Here is a 16,401-nt window from a genome sequence, read left to right as displayed (position 1 = left end):
AAGTAAACAAGAAGTTGTTTACTTATTTTAAAATCATGACAGAAAGGATATGGTCACAAAATACATTACAGGAGGGAAACATTTGTTTATAATATGAAAAGACAAATGTTTTAAATCATTCTAGGTAGCGTGATTTGAGTTGGAGCAAGAATAGTCTGTCCTTAATTCACTCATTCAGCAAATATTTACTTTACATTTATTTTTTCTTTGTAAAATCAGATGGGGAAACAATCATTATCTCCTAGGGCAAGGTATAATCATCCCTTAGTCGAAAAAAGTCAAAAAATTCCAGGACTCTGCAACCTAAGAAATACTAATTACCTATAATTCATTCACAGTGTTTAACCTCCTTCACTCTATCAGTCCAACTTCATTCATCCAAGTTGAATTTAAATCAATAGTCCATGACCCAAATAAAAACACTATCTTGTTTAAAAAAAGAAAGTCTGAAAGTATTCTCATTTTGCATACGGAGATGACTTCTTTCAAGATTTCCTTGCAAGGTTTAAAATAAATTTATGAAAATAAGAGTTAACAAACATGTCCCAAGAGCAATTCTAAGTTAAGAAAGCCATATCAACTCATTCCTTTCTGCTAAAAGCTTACTTGTATGCAGTTAGTAGAGTAGAATAATCAGTTTTTTGAAGAATGTCACTTTGGGGTGGAATTCTGTTCCCTCCCTCCCCCAAGAATGGCAACTTTAAAAGAAAAACCCTCAAGTTGAATTACTGCGAAGAGTAGAAATTCCTATTTTATGAAATCTCCCTCCACTTTAGCTCTCAGATCTCTATTCTGGAGATAGGACTGGAATGTGGATGAAGATTATAGTGGACTGCTAGCAAAGAATCTGTTCAATGGATAGTTCAGAGGCAACAAATTTTTTGAGCGAATTTCCCAACATCAGTCAATGAAAAGTGCATCTGCTCTCTGGGCCTCATATTTCAGTACCTAAGTGAAGCTCATGGCTACATTCCATTTGGATCAGCCAATCACATTGGTTATTTTTTTTCTTTCAGCTAACCATAACTTATAATACTGAGGCTATGCAATGCAATATGATTTGGAAGCACGTTTGCTGTGAGTGGTTATGTCTAGCATGACAATTATATTCAAAAGCTGAGGATAGTTTATCTCCATCCGGTTGGTATTTTGAAGAGACAACTTTTTTACAATGCCTAAAACAGAACTGGCCACAGAGTCAAAGGTTCAGAGACTCATAGGATTCAGAGTTAGAAGAGATCTTAGAGATCATTTACTCTAACTCCCTCATGTTAAAGATGTAAAACATCAGAAAGGTTGAATGATTTACCCAAAATTACACAGCAAGTTAGTGTCAAATGAAGGACTAAAACCCAGGCTAATGTTTATAAATTTGTTGAATTGAATAAAATTTTAAAAATCAGTCTGAATGTCAAAAGAAAAAATTAAACCAAAATATAGGTTTAGTCTTCTGATAAACCTTACTTTGGGCAAAATGTAACCCTTCTGCACCCCTTCTCTCTTTGCTGATCTGCCCTCCTCAATTATCCCCCCTGATGAAGCCTCTTTGAATTTCTGTCTGGTTTCATTTACTCATAGGTGCCTTTGATCTGGTTCCTGGCTCTGTGATCCATGCAGCCAGAATCGAAGAGCCTCCACATACCTTAAATAGGGAGCAAAGGGGTGGTGAATAATTACATGAACCAAAAAGAAATGCTGACATGGAACATTTCAGTTTCTTGGTGCTTAAAGCAAGTCAGGAGACTCATCCATTCCTTTAACTGACCTATGTATTTCAAACATGAACACATCGTATCACATACAAGAAATGGGCAGCTATCAGATGTTAAAAAAAAAAAACTTCTCTTCCCCTGAAGGAAAAATCAGAGATTAAAACTGATAGGATTTCCACTATGAGGGAGAATAAATTTTGAATAATTTGGGATGTTAGAAATAGTTTCCTAATAAGTTCTGTCAATTTTTTTAAGTAGATAGGAAATATAGTCCCCTGATACAAATATGGTTGTACTACTGAAAAACTGTTCTTTTTTGTGCAACTACATTTGCATGTGATAAATTCATATTTTTAAAATATGTACAACTCTATTAATTCCTGAAGGGTGAATGCTAGGTACTATGACTGATCCTGCTATAAAAGTTGCATTTCAATTGCTATATTTGCTCTGGTGGGCCCATAGTGTTACCATATTTTCCTAAGGGAAGCCCTTAATTAAAACTGCAGAGGTGAAAATCATGGCAGAAGATCAAACGAATGAAAAATGGGTGGCAGGCTTTGGTCAGTTCCACATCAATAGCATTCAGCCTCCTCCTCCTCCTTTTCCTTGATAAAAACCCATTAATTCCTACTCCCTTCTGCTCTAGCATTCATTGTAGGAAAAATATGCTTGGACCTGCCTTGTGCATGCCTTTCAGTCTAACAGGAGCAAGACCATATAATCTTGCTGAAAGTCAATCAGTACAGAAACAGCCCTGCTTTTCCTTGCACATATCTGGCATCCACGTATCTCAACAAGTACTTTCAACTTTCTATCAATCTACGACATCCCCACAAGGTACAGAATAGGTACGATTAGTCCCACTGAACAGCAGGGGAAAACTAACACAGCAAAAGCTTATAAAACAATCAAACACAGAGGCTAACCCAGAGCTGTACTTGATTGCATCCCTTCATCTCCAAGCATGTTTTGCAAATGGTTGCCATGGGGTATATTTTTATTAACTACACTTTTTGAAAGGAAGGATCTTTTGAAAGAATGAGACTTGAAAGGAAAGTGGAAGATTATTAGTCATAATGACTCTCTGTGATCTCATCAATTCAGGAGTTCTCTGTAGTGGTATATACAGATCACAACCCAACCAGGCTTAGCCTTCTTGTTTGAGACTTGTTCATGTCCTCCCATAAGATCACCACAGCAGGTACACCCAATTTGTTTGAAGCCTTCCTTGCTTTCTCCTGACTAGATCAACACTCCAGTCATCCGCCTTCCATACTACATTCTTGCCACATGACCAGATCATCTTTCTTTCCCTATCATACTATTTCTCAATGGCATCTTTTACTCCTGCTAATCTTTAGAGTTCATAGGTCATATATTCCAACTTGTTCATATTCACCATTTGTCTCTTAATTGCCCTCATCCTTGTATTCCATGTCTCAATGCCATATAAAAATACATGTAGAGTGTTAGTATTAAAAATATGGGCGTTTGCTTTCACAAGAATCTTGGGGTGAGTAAAGGGGCTTTGTAATTTCCTGAAGGCAATCCAAACCACTCACTACCTCCAGTTCAACTCTGCGCCCAAATCATGATGTCCATCCACATGCATGTTGAAACCAGAACAAAACTATGACAAAATGCAGAAAATATTTGGGCAGAAATCTACCAAAACCAAGAAAATACTTATATAGGTTCATTTAAATAGCTGGAGGAATATTCAGTGTTTGTGACTGGGCAATGCTAATATAATAAAAATTACAACATTGCCGAAGTTATTTTACAGTTACAATGTCATACCAATCAATCCACTTGGTCTTTCCTGCGTAGACAGACCAGCCAAACTCCTCTGAGTGATTACAGATCTCTTCCAGGAAGCCCTGTAATGATCTGAGGTTTGATGCAATCAGCACAATGTCATGTACAAACAGGAGGGTCTGGAGGACTTCAGCTTCAGGGGACTCTTCATCTGCCTGGACTCTTCCCTGAACCTCCTCCAACACAGTGCGAATATCTTTGACAAGCAGACATATCCTTTGTTTTATCCCTCTCCAGATGTCTATTATCAACGGGCCATTGAACAGTATTATTTCTGTTGTTCCGTATTCCAGGAAATTTTGAATGATGTTGATGTATGGATGGAAGATATTTTGTTGTAAAAGAGTCTGTAAGTCAGAGTTTCATTTTATGAAATTGTGCTTTTTTTGGTGACCAACAAAAATAAACACAATAGGATCTTATATTCTCTATATCTTTCAATTAATTTTCAAATGGGAAAAATATGGTCTATGTTGCTATTATTGAATTTTGATTATGAAAGTCTGCTTGTTCTCTACTAAACTCTCATCAAGAATGCCTTAAATTCATGTACAAATGACTCTCAGTAAGATTTTTTTATATGCAGGAGTAAAACAATGATGCCTTCTCTTTGAACTATCATTTGTTATAGTACTAAGAATGCTAGAAATAACAGTAACACGAGAAAAAGAAATTGAAGCCATAAAGATAGGCAAAGAAAAAATGAAATTACCTCTATCTGCTGATGACATAATGATTTACTTATAAAACCCTAGGGAATCAGCAAAGATAGAACAAAAATTGAGACAACAGATTGAGCAAAGTTGAAACAAGCCACAAAAGTCAACAGAATCTATATATAACGATAATAACAAAGTCCAAAATGCAACAACAGAAAGGGAAATTTCATTCAAAATAACTACAAAATGCATAAAATATTTGGGGATTAGTCTATCAAAACAGGGAAAATGCTTATACAGATTCAGTTGTAAGGCATTCCTGAAAGAAATAAAGAACAACTGAAATAGCTGGAGAAATAGTCAGTGCTCATGGATGGATCAAGTCAATATGATAAAAATCACAATGTTGCCAAAGTTAATTTATAGTTTTAATGCTATACCAATCAAGCTATCAAAGGGAGATTTTACAGAACCTAAAGGGAAAAAAAAAAGAATTCATTTGGAGAAACAAAAAGATCTAGACAATTAAAGAAAATAATGAAAAATGTAGAGATGAGGGGGAATAGCATTTCCAGATGTAAAATTATTTTATGATATATCATCCCTCAAACCATTTGGTATTGGTTAAAAAAACAGAGAAGTATATCAATGGAACAGACCAGACAAGAGAGAACCAGATCAGATCAATGGAATAGGGTAGACACACAATACACGGTAGTAAATGATTGTAATAACTTTGTGTTTGACAAATTAAAGACTTACATTTGATAAGATTTACACTGAGATATGAATTCATGATTTGGTCAAAATTGTTGGGAAAACTAGAAAGCAGTCTGGCACAAATTAGGTATAGACACCACTTACCAAAATAAGGTCAAAATGGAAATATGAACCTAGATATAAAAGGAAATATAAGAAAATTAGAACATGAAACATATTATCTATGAGACTTGTGGATAAGAAAAGAATTTATGAATGAACAAGAGATAGAGAGTATTGTGACATGTAAAATTGATAATTTTTATTACATTAAATTGAAAAGGTTTGTACAAATGAAATCAATCTAGCCAGGATTAGAAGGAAAGCAGAAAATTGGGGTGGGAGAATCTTTATAGACAGTTTCTCAGATAAAGGTCTCATATCTCAAATATATGGAGAACTTTGTCAATTTTATAAGATAATGAGTCAAAGGATACAAACAGGCAGTTTTTCAATGAAGGAATCAAAAATATATATAGTCATATGAAAAAAATAATCTAAACCATTATTGATTAGAGAAATGCAAATTAAAACAACTTTGAGATATCATCTCACACCTATCAGATTGGCCAAAATTATAAAAGGGGAAAATGACAAATGGAATGGATGTGGAAAAATTGGGACACTAATACACAGTTGATGGAACTATGAATTGATCCAACCATTTTGGAAAGCAATCTGGAATTATGCCCAAAAAACTGTGTATACTCTTTGACCCAAAAATACCACTATTAGGTCTCTTGCCCAAAGTGATCAGAGAAAAAGGAAAAGAACCCAATATGTCCTAAATATTTATAGCAGCTTGCTGTAGTGGCAAGGAACTGGAAGTTGAGGGGATGCCCATCAACTGAGGAATAGCTGAAAAAGTTGTAGTACATAAATGTAATGGCATATATATACTGTGCTGTAAGAAATGATGAGCTGGTTGATTTTAGAAAAATATGGAAAGACTTGCATGAAATAATGAAGTGAAATGAGCAGAACCAAGAGAATATTGTATGTAGTAACAGCAATACTGTTTGAAGAACAACTGTGAGTGTCCAAGGTATTCTGAGTACTATAAATACTCAAACTAACTACAAAAGACCTATGAAGGAAGATGCTATCTATCTCCAGAGAAAGAACTGATAAATAGAAGTATGTATAGTGTGGTTTTACATATATGTATATATCTATGTCAAATCATGGCCTTTACTACAGGGGAGGGAGGGAGACAGTTCAGAAATCAAAATGTAACAAAAAATTAATATAATTAATTTTTAGAGAGAGAACCAAAAATGACGGAACTCAATAAAACCCAATGTTTGACAAACCTAAAAATATAAATTAAATTTCTACGGCAAGAACTCTCTATTTGATTTTTTAAAAAACTTGCTGAAAAACTGGAAAGCAATCTGGAAGAAATTGGGCTTAGAGCCAAATCTTACCCGTGACCTTAATAGTAAAGGTCATACTAAAAAAAAAAATTAAAGAGAAGCAGATCATATACCTTTCACATCTATGGGCAGAAGATGTATTCTTAACAAAATATCAGATAGAAGCAATTACAAAAGATAAAAGAGCTAATATTGATTTCATGAAACTGAGAAGCTTCTGCATAAATAAAATTGATACTTAAGTGGTTGAAAGGGGGAAAAACCCTTTGTATCAAATTTCTCCGATAGGAACTTGATGTCCAAAATAAATAGACAACTAACATATATATGAGTGTGTATATAGGGATATATATGCAAATATATATGTGCATATATATACATAATATATATATAGCTAAAAAATATTCTCCAATAGATAAGCAGTTAAAGGATATAAACAATTCTCAAAAAAAGAATTACAAACTATTAATAACCATATGAAAGAATGCTCCAAATTACCAAGAAAAATGCCAACCAAAACAACACTGAGGTTTCACTTCACACCCAGAAAACTGGCAAAGATGACAAAAGATAGGAAATGCCAGCATTGGAGAGATTATAGGAAGACCGAGCTGTGAATCGATATAACCATTTTGGAAAACAATTTATTTTTACAATAAAGGGAATAAATATCCATACTCTTTCACCCAAAGATTCCACTACTAGGAGGTCACTGATAAAAAGAAAATCCTTATATATATGAAAATATTTATAGCAGTACTTTTTGTAGTTGCCCATCAATTGGGGAAATGGCTAAACAAATCATGTTACAGTAGTATTATTATACTGTAAGAAACGGCCAAAATAAGGAATTCAGAGAATCTGGGAAAGACATAAATTGATTCTGAGTAAAATAAGCAGAGCCAAAAACACAATATCCATGATGACTACAACAATGCAAATGGAAAGAACAACCACCATGAAACAATCAAAAATGTTGTGAAATTACAAAGGACACTCATGGCCCCAGAGAAGAGGTAGGAGAAGACACCCTACTCCACTCTTTTGCAGAGGTGGGAGGTCCATAGTTGTGAAACATTACACATGTTTTTAGACTCCAATACAGATCTCTATATTCACTTAGTCTGATTTGGCTGCTTTTTTCATCTCTGTTTTCTTTAGTGTCATTTCTACCTTCTTCACATGCACCCCTAGAGCAGTGATATTATGATTCAGTTTTGTTGGTTCTTCTGACCTTGATGGAGAAAACCATTTGTTATCATCAATTCTGTGAATTTCTTCTTCTGTATATAGTCCTTCCATGTTCATCCTTGAATGCCCTTGAGACAACTTTGCTTAGTTGGATGTGTTATCAAAATTTCTTTAAATTGATTTTGCCATCTGCTGTTTCCATGTGGAAGATTTGAAGTTTGGCCTTAATTATGCACTTCATAATTACCAAATCAAAGCAAGTAGGTGGTAAAGTGAATAGAGTGCTGGGCCTGAAGTCAGGAAGACTCATCTTCCTGAGTTCAAATCTGGCCTTAGACACTTACTAGCTGTGTGACCTTGGGCAAGTTACTTAACCCTATTCGCCTCATTTTCCTCATCTGTAAAATGAGGAGAAGGAAATGGCAAACCACTCCAGTATCTTTGCCAAGAAAACCCCAAATGGGATCATGAAGAGTCGGACACAATAGAAATAGCTGAACAAATTACAAATCAAATTCACAAACATTTCTTAAATGGATACTGTGTCAAGAGCACTTTTCTAAATACTGGCAAGAACATAAAATTTAGACAGCAATGCATTGAAGAGCAAAACCTGAATACCTGTCTCATTGTCATATTTCCATTTATAGGTGTGGTGAACTTCTCTAACTGAGTGGGGCTACAAATAAAAAGCCAATGGATAAATTATATAGGTTTATCACCAACTCCTCAAAAGTCCTTTTTAAACATGCATCTAAATAAGTATCTTGGCAAGTTTTGAACTCAGGTCTTCCTGACTCCAGGACCAGCACTCTCTCTACTTGTACCATAAATACATGAATTACTTTACTTTTAGTGTAAGCAAATGGATAAGTGCATTAATGGCTTAGGAAGTAGAGAGAATGTGTTTGCAAAATCCCATACAAGATTCTAATTACAACCCCAGGATAATATGTCTGAAAAGGAGAGCTAAATCCTAAGAGGAGAAGATTCTTGGGGAAAACAGTCCTTCGTGGGATGACTCTACGATCATAAGTAAAATTCACTCCTCTTCTCTTCTTCACTCCATTTCCCTATCCCACACCACTCCTGCCTCAGATGTCCACTACGATCACTATTTCTTTCTTCCCAGATATGAAAATCTGTTCACAGAGGAAAGATTTATTTCATCCCATTCACACTGAGCTGTGACTGATAATGTTTCTTCACCTTTTGCGGGTTATGGACTCTTCTGGCAGTTTAGTGACACTTATATATTCCTCAAAATTACATTTTAAGTGCATAAAATAAAATACATAGGATTACAAAAGAAACTAAGTTAATTGAAATAACAGATATAAAAATTTTTTAAAGAAAAAGTTAATAGATCCCAGTTTAAGACCTTGGCTTAGAATCTACCTCTCTCTGGCACCTTGCATTTCTTTCTGCCAGAGGTTTTTTTAAAGGATTCATTGAAGAAGAAATTTAAGAATAAATCTGTACCAAAGAAATTTCAGGCAACAACTAGGTAAAAAGGGAGATATGGTATGTTAAGAGAATTGTAGAGCAACAGAACAGAGTAGGAAGTCTATAATATTTATAAAGTTGGCAAAAAAACTATCCAAAGATAAAACCATTCAGTTGTTACTGTTGTTCAGTCATGTCTGACTCTTCAGAACCCTATTTAGGGTTTTCTTGGCAAAGATTGGCCATTTCCTTCTCTAGCTCATTTTACAGATGAGGAAACTGAGGCATACAAGATTAAGAGACTTGCCCAGGGTCACACAACTAGTGTCTGAGGCCAGATTTGAACTCAGGAAGATGAGTATTCCTGACTCTAGGCCCAACATTCTATCTTCTGCACCACCTAGATACCTTCAAACCACTCAGAGTGGAGGCAAAAAAGGCAATACCTCACCTCAGTTCCTTCATCTCAAAAAGGAATGGGGTTGGTCTAATTGGTTCCTAAAAGTTCCTTCCAATTCTAATACTCTGTAACACTATGTCTTCTGTTTGCCTTATTTGACTTGAAGAATCAATGCAGCTTCAAAAAGAACCTCGTTGTAATAATCTGCTGGTGGGTCTTTCTCTGACTCAAGTCTTTCTCTGTTCCTGCCCACCCTCCACTTAGCTGTCAAAGCACAGGTCTGAGCATGTTATGTCCCACCTCCCTATTCAATAAATTCTATGGGCTCCCTATTACTTCCAAGATTAAACATAAAATTCTATTTGGTGCTCAAACCCCTGCAAAACATGGCCCCTGCCCATCTTTCCAGTCTTTTTACACCTTATTCCTTTCTGTGTACGCGTAATCCAGTGACCTTGACCATCTTCCTATCTTCCAAGTCTATGAAATGCAAATAGCTACACAGTATGTTGAATTGGTTTTGTAGATATTTAACATTAACAGCATAATAATTCATTTTAAAAAGAATATCGCTGAGCTTTTATAGATCCTGGGGTAGAAAGTGGAATGGAGGAAGTAAGGAGATAGAAGAGAATGCTGCAAAATCCAAAGGCAGCCCCCCAAAAGTCTGGGTATCATCGGGTTACACACAGAAACTATACATCAACAGGTAACAATTGCATCAGTTTTACACAGATTATTGGCATTAGTTGTCCAAACTAGTTTCCAAGTAGATTGAACATAATGGAAGGATGAATTTCAGGAGGCAACTGTATGGAGTAATTCGTGAGATTTATCTGAGCAACTTATCTTTGGACTGACAGATATAAGCCTTGAAATACTAATCTGGAATTTTGGAAACATGCTAAACTTGGGCAGCTCAGAGATAATCGACAAATAGAGTCAAATGACATTAATTCAATAGAACAATTTCATTCCATTTGGAAATACCTGACTCAATCTAATTCGTTTAGGGGAGAATTTGCATGTTATTTGGAACCATATCTAGCACCCAAACATGGGTATTCTTGCCGTACTGTTCCCACAGTTGTGTTCTTAAGGAGATTTATTCCAGGTCTTATAAGATAAACAGAAGTTGGATGTATGCTTGAGGTTGATGAGTGTTTGGACATGGGGGTAGGGGGAAACAGAGGGGCAGGGGCAGATCAAAGCCTTGCAGACCACTAGAGGTGAGTCCTTTCATACGTATCTGCTTTCCATTTCTTCTAATCTGGATTGGCAGGTCTGGCCAAATTCTTGCCTTTTGGTGCTGTTTCCTTTTTGAAATCCTAAGAGATAAGAACCTCAGGACATTTGTTGCTATTATTTTTTAGAATACACTGAATCTTAAAGACACTTCAGCCCCCGCAAGGAAAGCTATGTTTCAAGGCCAATAAATCACCAAATATGACTTAGAAAAGGGAATCTGAAAAATCAATCAGCATAAATAATTAGGGCATTATCCAGAAAGGAAATCGAACTAGTCATCTCTGACAAAGAGTGCAGTTTAGCAGAAGGTTAATAAATAAAGTCTGAAAGATGCTAAACTTTTTTTTAACTAAATAAAGCCTTGCTTCATTTGCTCCATCTTTATTTTTCTCCTTGCACTTTCCAAAGGGAAGATTAAGTTCTGCAGTGGTGAAAGAGTAATCACACAGACTTCAAAGGAGAAGATGTGTCATTATGTTCATTACTAAATGAGATGGCTCCCCAAACTCTCTGCAGAGATAATTATCACTGCTTTTATTTTCTAAAATTGTCTGTATTCACTAGCTTTAAACATGGGTCAAGATTGACACCCAGTGGCCAAATATATTATACCAAGTTTCCTTTCTCAGTGTGACTAGCCATTTTCTGATGCTTTCCTTTTCTTCAATTCAATTCTACAAACAATTATTAATTGCCAGCTATGCGTAAGACATAGTTCTAAATGTTAAGGATACAAAGAGAAAAAATGACAGTGCCCCATCTTAAGAAGCTTGCACTCTCCTAGGACGGGAGGGGGTGGGTAGGGACCAAGTAGGAGGGATATGGCAGGATACAGATAAGTATAATACAAGCTAAGTAATGATAAGGACAATGAAAATATCCAAAGTATTTAGGAATATTTGAGAAGTAAAGAGAAAACTTTCATCTGGGTGGGATTAGGGAATCCAGAGAGACTGCAGGGAGGAGGTGCCATCTGAAATAAACCTCAAAACCTTGAAGGAAGTTATTCTGAAAGGTGGAGGTGAGGAGAAAAATATGTTCCAGCCTTGGAGCTTAGTCTGTGAAAATTCATGGAGATTTAATATTTAATTAATTTATTGATTGATTTTAGTGATATTGATATTTAATAATGGTCCTACTCGGCCTGTGGAGGAAAGCAATGTGAAATAAAGCTCAAAAAGTAGGTCAAAAATGTCATTATGTAAATCTATGTAGTAGTTATTCTCTGAACCTATACTCCACCTTTAAAAAAAAAAAGGCTAATCAAACAGAGGTGGCACAGTGGATAGAACACTAAGCCTGGAGTTCAAATCCAGCCTCAGACACTTACTAGCTGTGTGACCCGGGGCAAGTCTCTTAACCCTGTTTGCCTCAGTTTTCTCATCTGTAAAATGAGCTGGAAGAGGAAATGTCAAACCACTCCAACTATTTTTGCCAAGAAAACCCCAAGTGGGGTCAAGAAGAGTTGGACATGACTGAAACAACTGAACAACAAAAGCAAAATAAAGTGTTCCACAGGCTTTAATAGATATTTACCCATTTTTTGAGGTGTTTATCAAGCCTTAGAATGCAATTGGTTTCATTAGATCATAGATTTAAAGCTGGAAGAAATCCTAAGGATCAACCAGTCCCACCCCCTCATTTCAGGATGAGGCAACTAAGACCCAGAGAAGTTAATTTGCCCAAGGTCACCCACAGAGACTGGATCTGCACCCAGCACCTCTTGGTTCCAAATTCAGTGCTCTTTTCCACTACACAAAGTTGTTTTGATTATAATAGAATTTACCTAACTATTAGTAGCAAACTTTGAGTAAAATTGCAGTAAGGTTTTAAATCTAATTAGATGTGACGGGGACCAGTCAATGAGGCTCAGTCCTTGAAGCACATGCAGTGTTCTCTGCCTGACATGTAGAGAAAGAGAGATAAAGATAGGTGTGTATTTATGTATATTTGTACATATGTATGCATATCCACATGAAAACTTGGAGAGCCTGCTTCCATAAATATGTGATGATGCATAATAGAAGGGTCTTACTCCCAATTCAGAGCATGTTCAATTATTCTATGATTTTCTAGTTTACAGAGTGATGATGAAAAGTCTTCTAACTGGATGCTTAGCCAGGACTGTGTGAAGTTTTTTCCCTTCTTTTTTCTTTCCTTTTTTTTTTTTGAGAGACTGATTCTCCCTATCTCAGCCAGACTAGAAGTACACTATCCCACTACTGGTTGGCACAGAAGCTTTCCAACAAGGATCAGTTCTCCCCTACCTAGACAACCTAGCAGCCCCCTGATCCTGGGAGTTCTCCATATGGGTGCCAGACTTAGAGTGAGCATCCAATCATTTTAGCCCTACTACAATTCAGAACTCCTGAACTCAAGCCTAGCAGCTGGGATTACAGGCATGAGCCACCATGCCTGGCTTCCGTATAGATTTCAAGAAAGGAGGAAGAACTGCAGGGGCCTCCAGGTCAGGAAGGGGCCTCAGACTCTCTCTCTGAAGCCAGTTGCTCTTTATTTGTGAAGGTATTGCTCCACTGTCTCTTTGTGTTTACTCTTTCCTAATCTTAGATAAATGTGGTTGTTGTTTGTCCTTCATCCTTCAAGAGGACCATGACATCAGGAAGGAGATGTCAAGACTTGCAAGTGAAGTGGATTTCTATGCAAAGTCACCAGCCTCTCTCAGTCTTCTGGAGCCAGCTGGAGCCAGTGGCAAGATATGTATCAGGAAGACTGAAAATAGTCCAGATGCAGTGAAAGGCTGTGGCCTTTTTGAGTTAAAGTCTTTCCCAAGTCTCAGTTTGCCTGAGGCAACACCCATTCAGTGATTAAGGTTAGGTAAAAGTGAGGCAAAGAATGGCCTCTTTTACCTAATCAAAATAAATGAATAAATAAATAAATAAAATCTGGGAGAGGAAGACCCTCAAAGTTTCTGGCCAAAACAGAAACAATTGCTAGTTACACTCACTGTGGGCCACCAGATTCCAGACAATGACCAAATGAGGCTTGGGGTTGGACCCATTGTTTGCCAATCAATGAGTGTTTTGAGTTTAAGGCATGGCCCCTCCTAAAAGAAATCTAGTCCAAAAATCCCAAGATATCTTGCTAGATTTCAGCGATCAAAATTTATATTCATTTGGGCAGAGTACTTAAAGGTGCTCCTTATGTGGACAAAGGGAGACCAGATGAGCTAGGTCTAAAAAAATTGGAAGATCTACTAGACATAGAGCAACTGAAGTCCATAACAGGGTCTACCAGTAGCAGCAGCAGTCAGGCCTGAGGAGTAGCCAGCCCCAAGGAGTCACCTGCTTGAGCAGTCTACCAGTGAATCCAACTGGTCACCAAAACACAAGTAAGAGATTTAATTGTCCATTGGCTATGCTCTACTTAGAGGTGAACTTGGTGGGACAAATGTGTATAGATTATGGTGGTAGATAAAAATGTGCTCCTAGTTTCAGATATTTTTGTACATCAGGTCTTGCTATATTTTCTCAGTAAATATCCCTTTGTAAAAGGTAATTGATGATAATTGGTTATCAAAGATGTTAAAGAGATAACTGGGTGAATGATAAACCAGTTAGATGCTGTGGAAGAGATGGTAATTGGATGATAATGAAAGAACACATTGGGCCAGGGCTCCAGAGCAATATTAGAGAAAATACTCCAAACCACTAAGATTACCCCTAGAATCCTGAGGGTAAGAAATAAGTAGCTATGATCTAGGGACCCAGGCTATAAGTGCAAGTCAGGATTGGGAGAATAGTTACAGAGCATGTACTAATGTGAGGCCTCTTCTGGGACAAATACTGCGCCCTTCAAATTTGTGGGGCACATTAAAGAGATTCTCTATGCAGAACTTTTTTCCAATTTACCTATCAATTTCTCCTCAAATTTTCAGTATTTCCTCTGTAGTGCTTATTTTTAGGTTTGTTTATCTGTTGAATTTCTAATTTTTTAAATATATGTTCAGTTCATTAATCCTCTCCTTTCCTATTTTGTTAATATATGCTTTTAGGGATATGATCTTTCCCTAATGCTTTAGTTGCGTTCTAGAAATTTTGGTATGTTGTTTCATCATTATCATTTTCTATCACGTAAGTATTAATTGTTCATATGAGTTATTCTTTGACTCATTCATCACTTCAGATTTCAGATTATTTCACCATTTCAGATTTTAAGACTCCATTTCAGTATCTTTTGTTTGTGTTCCCTGAATAGATTTCTATTTTTTTGTGTTACGATCTGTAAAAGATGTTTACTATTTCTGTCTTTTGACTTTTTTTGGCAATATCTGTGCCCTAATACATAGTAAATTCTAGTAAAAATTCCATGTGGTGTTCAGAATTATTTTTATTCTTTAGCAATCACATTGAGAAGACACCATAAATCTTTCAATTCTATTTTCTCCAGCAATTTGTTCAATTGTGTTATCCATTTTGTTTATCTTTTTGTTAGATTTGTCAAAAACTAAAAGAACATTAAAGTAATCCTACTATTATTGTTTTACTGTCTATGTCTTCTTATAATTCAGTTAATTTTTCCTAATTGACTTTAGATGCTAAGGCATTTGAAGCATGTAAGTTTCACAATGATATTGGTTTGCTGTCTATGGTTCCTTTCAGTAAAATTTAATGTCCCTATTTATCTTTAGACAGTAGTGTTGTCATATGAGAATTCTTTGCCAGCATTTCTTGGAAATTTTCTGTTTGTTTTTTTTTCCTGGATCCTGCATCTTGAGAAAAACAGTAATCAGGGAAAAAATTATTATGGTTCTCCTAAAAGAATTAAAGTTTAACAATCAACATAGAGATGTTATTGGTTTAGAGGAAACCACTGATATCAAGTCAAAAGCAAGAAGAGAAAATGCTGACACATGGGGTCTAAGAGTAAGGTCACTTTTCCAAGAACTGGGACAGGGGCACATAGGACACAAGAGGTCACAATCTAATTAATCAGTCTTGCTTATAATTATTTCCATGTTATAATGTTTTCACGGTCCTCGGTACTACTAATATGAGTCATTCTTGCAAATAAAATAAATATTAATAATTTTATGTAGTACACTTTATACAAGTCCTATTAGTGGTGTTCCAACAGATAACAAGTTTTAGAAGTAAAATAAGTTCTTAAATTGACAATTTTAACCCTTGATTCTGCATAGTGCTGTTAACCTTGCTATATATGGGATGTTTAGGGAGTATTAGCACCTTTGGTGTGAGGGCTTATCAAACCCTTTTCAAGGCTGCTCATCTACCTGTGGTGTCTACCTGTTACCCAACTCTGACCTGCGGCTCCAAGAAACTGTAGTATGTGCAGCAGTCACACCCGGGTAAATTGTCTCAGGTTGATGGGGGACCTCAAATCTGTCAGTGAGTTAGGGGAATGTCTACCTCACACATGTGAGGACGTCCCTGGGTAGAATGGGTGGATGGGAACAATTTGTTCCAACAATCATGAAGGAGGCTAAAGCAGGAGCTGTGGAGTGCTTAGAACTTGGTCAGACAACAGAGATGCCAAGTTCATCCACTGCATCATAGGCCATCACCAGTTGTCTTGACTTTTGTCTTGCCATGGGACTTTAGTAACACAGGAAAAGAGAGTAAGGCTGACAACTTTGTGTAGCTTTGCACTTAAATCCAATCCTTTCTGGATTGGATTTATCACTTAAATTCAATTCATGCACAAGTCAAGACATCATCTGTGTTTTCTTGGTCCTCTTCAAAAATGAAGGACAATCAACAAGTCCTGGGCTCTTCAGATTGCCTTATAGTATAAGTGAGGGGCTCAAAATC

The sequence above is a fragment of the Phascolarctos cinereus genome, unplaced genomic scaffold (assembly GCF_003287225.1).
Source record: "Phascolarctos cinereus isolate Bilbo 61053 unplaced genomic scaffold, phaCin_HiC Scaffold_726;HRSCAF=1367, whole genome shotgun sequence".
Taxonomy (NCBI): domain Eukaryota; kingdom Metazoa; phylum Chordata; class Mammalia; order Diprotodontia; family Phascolarctidae; genus Phascolarctos; species Phascolarctos cinereus.
Note: the sequence above shows the minus strand (reverse complement) of the source record.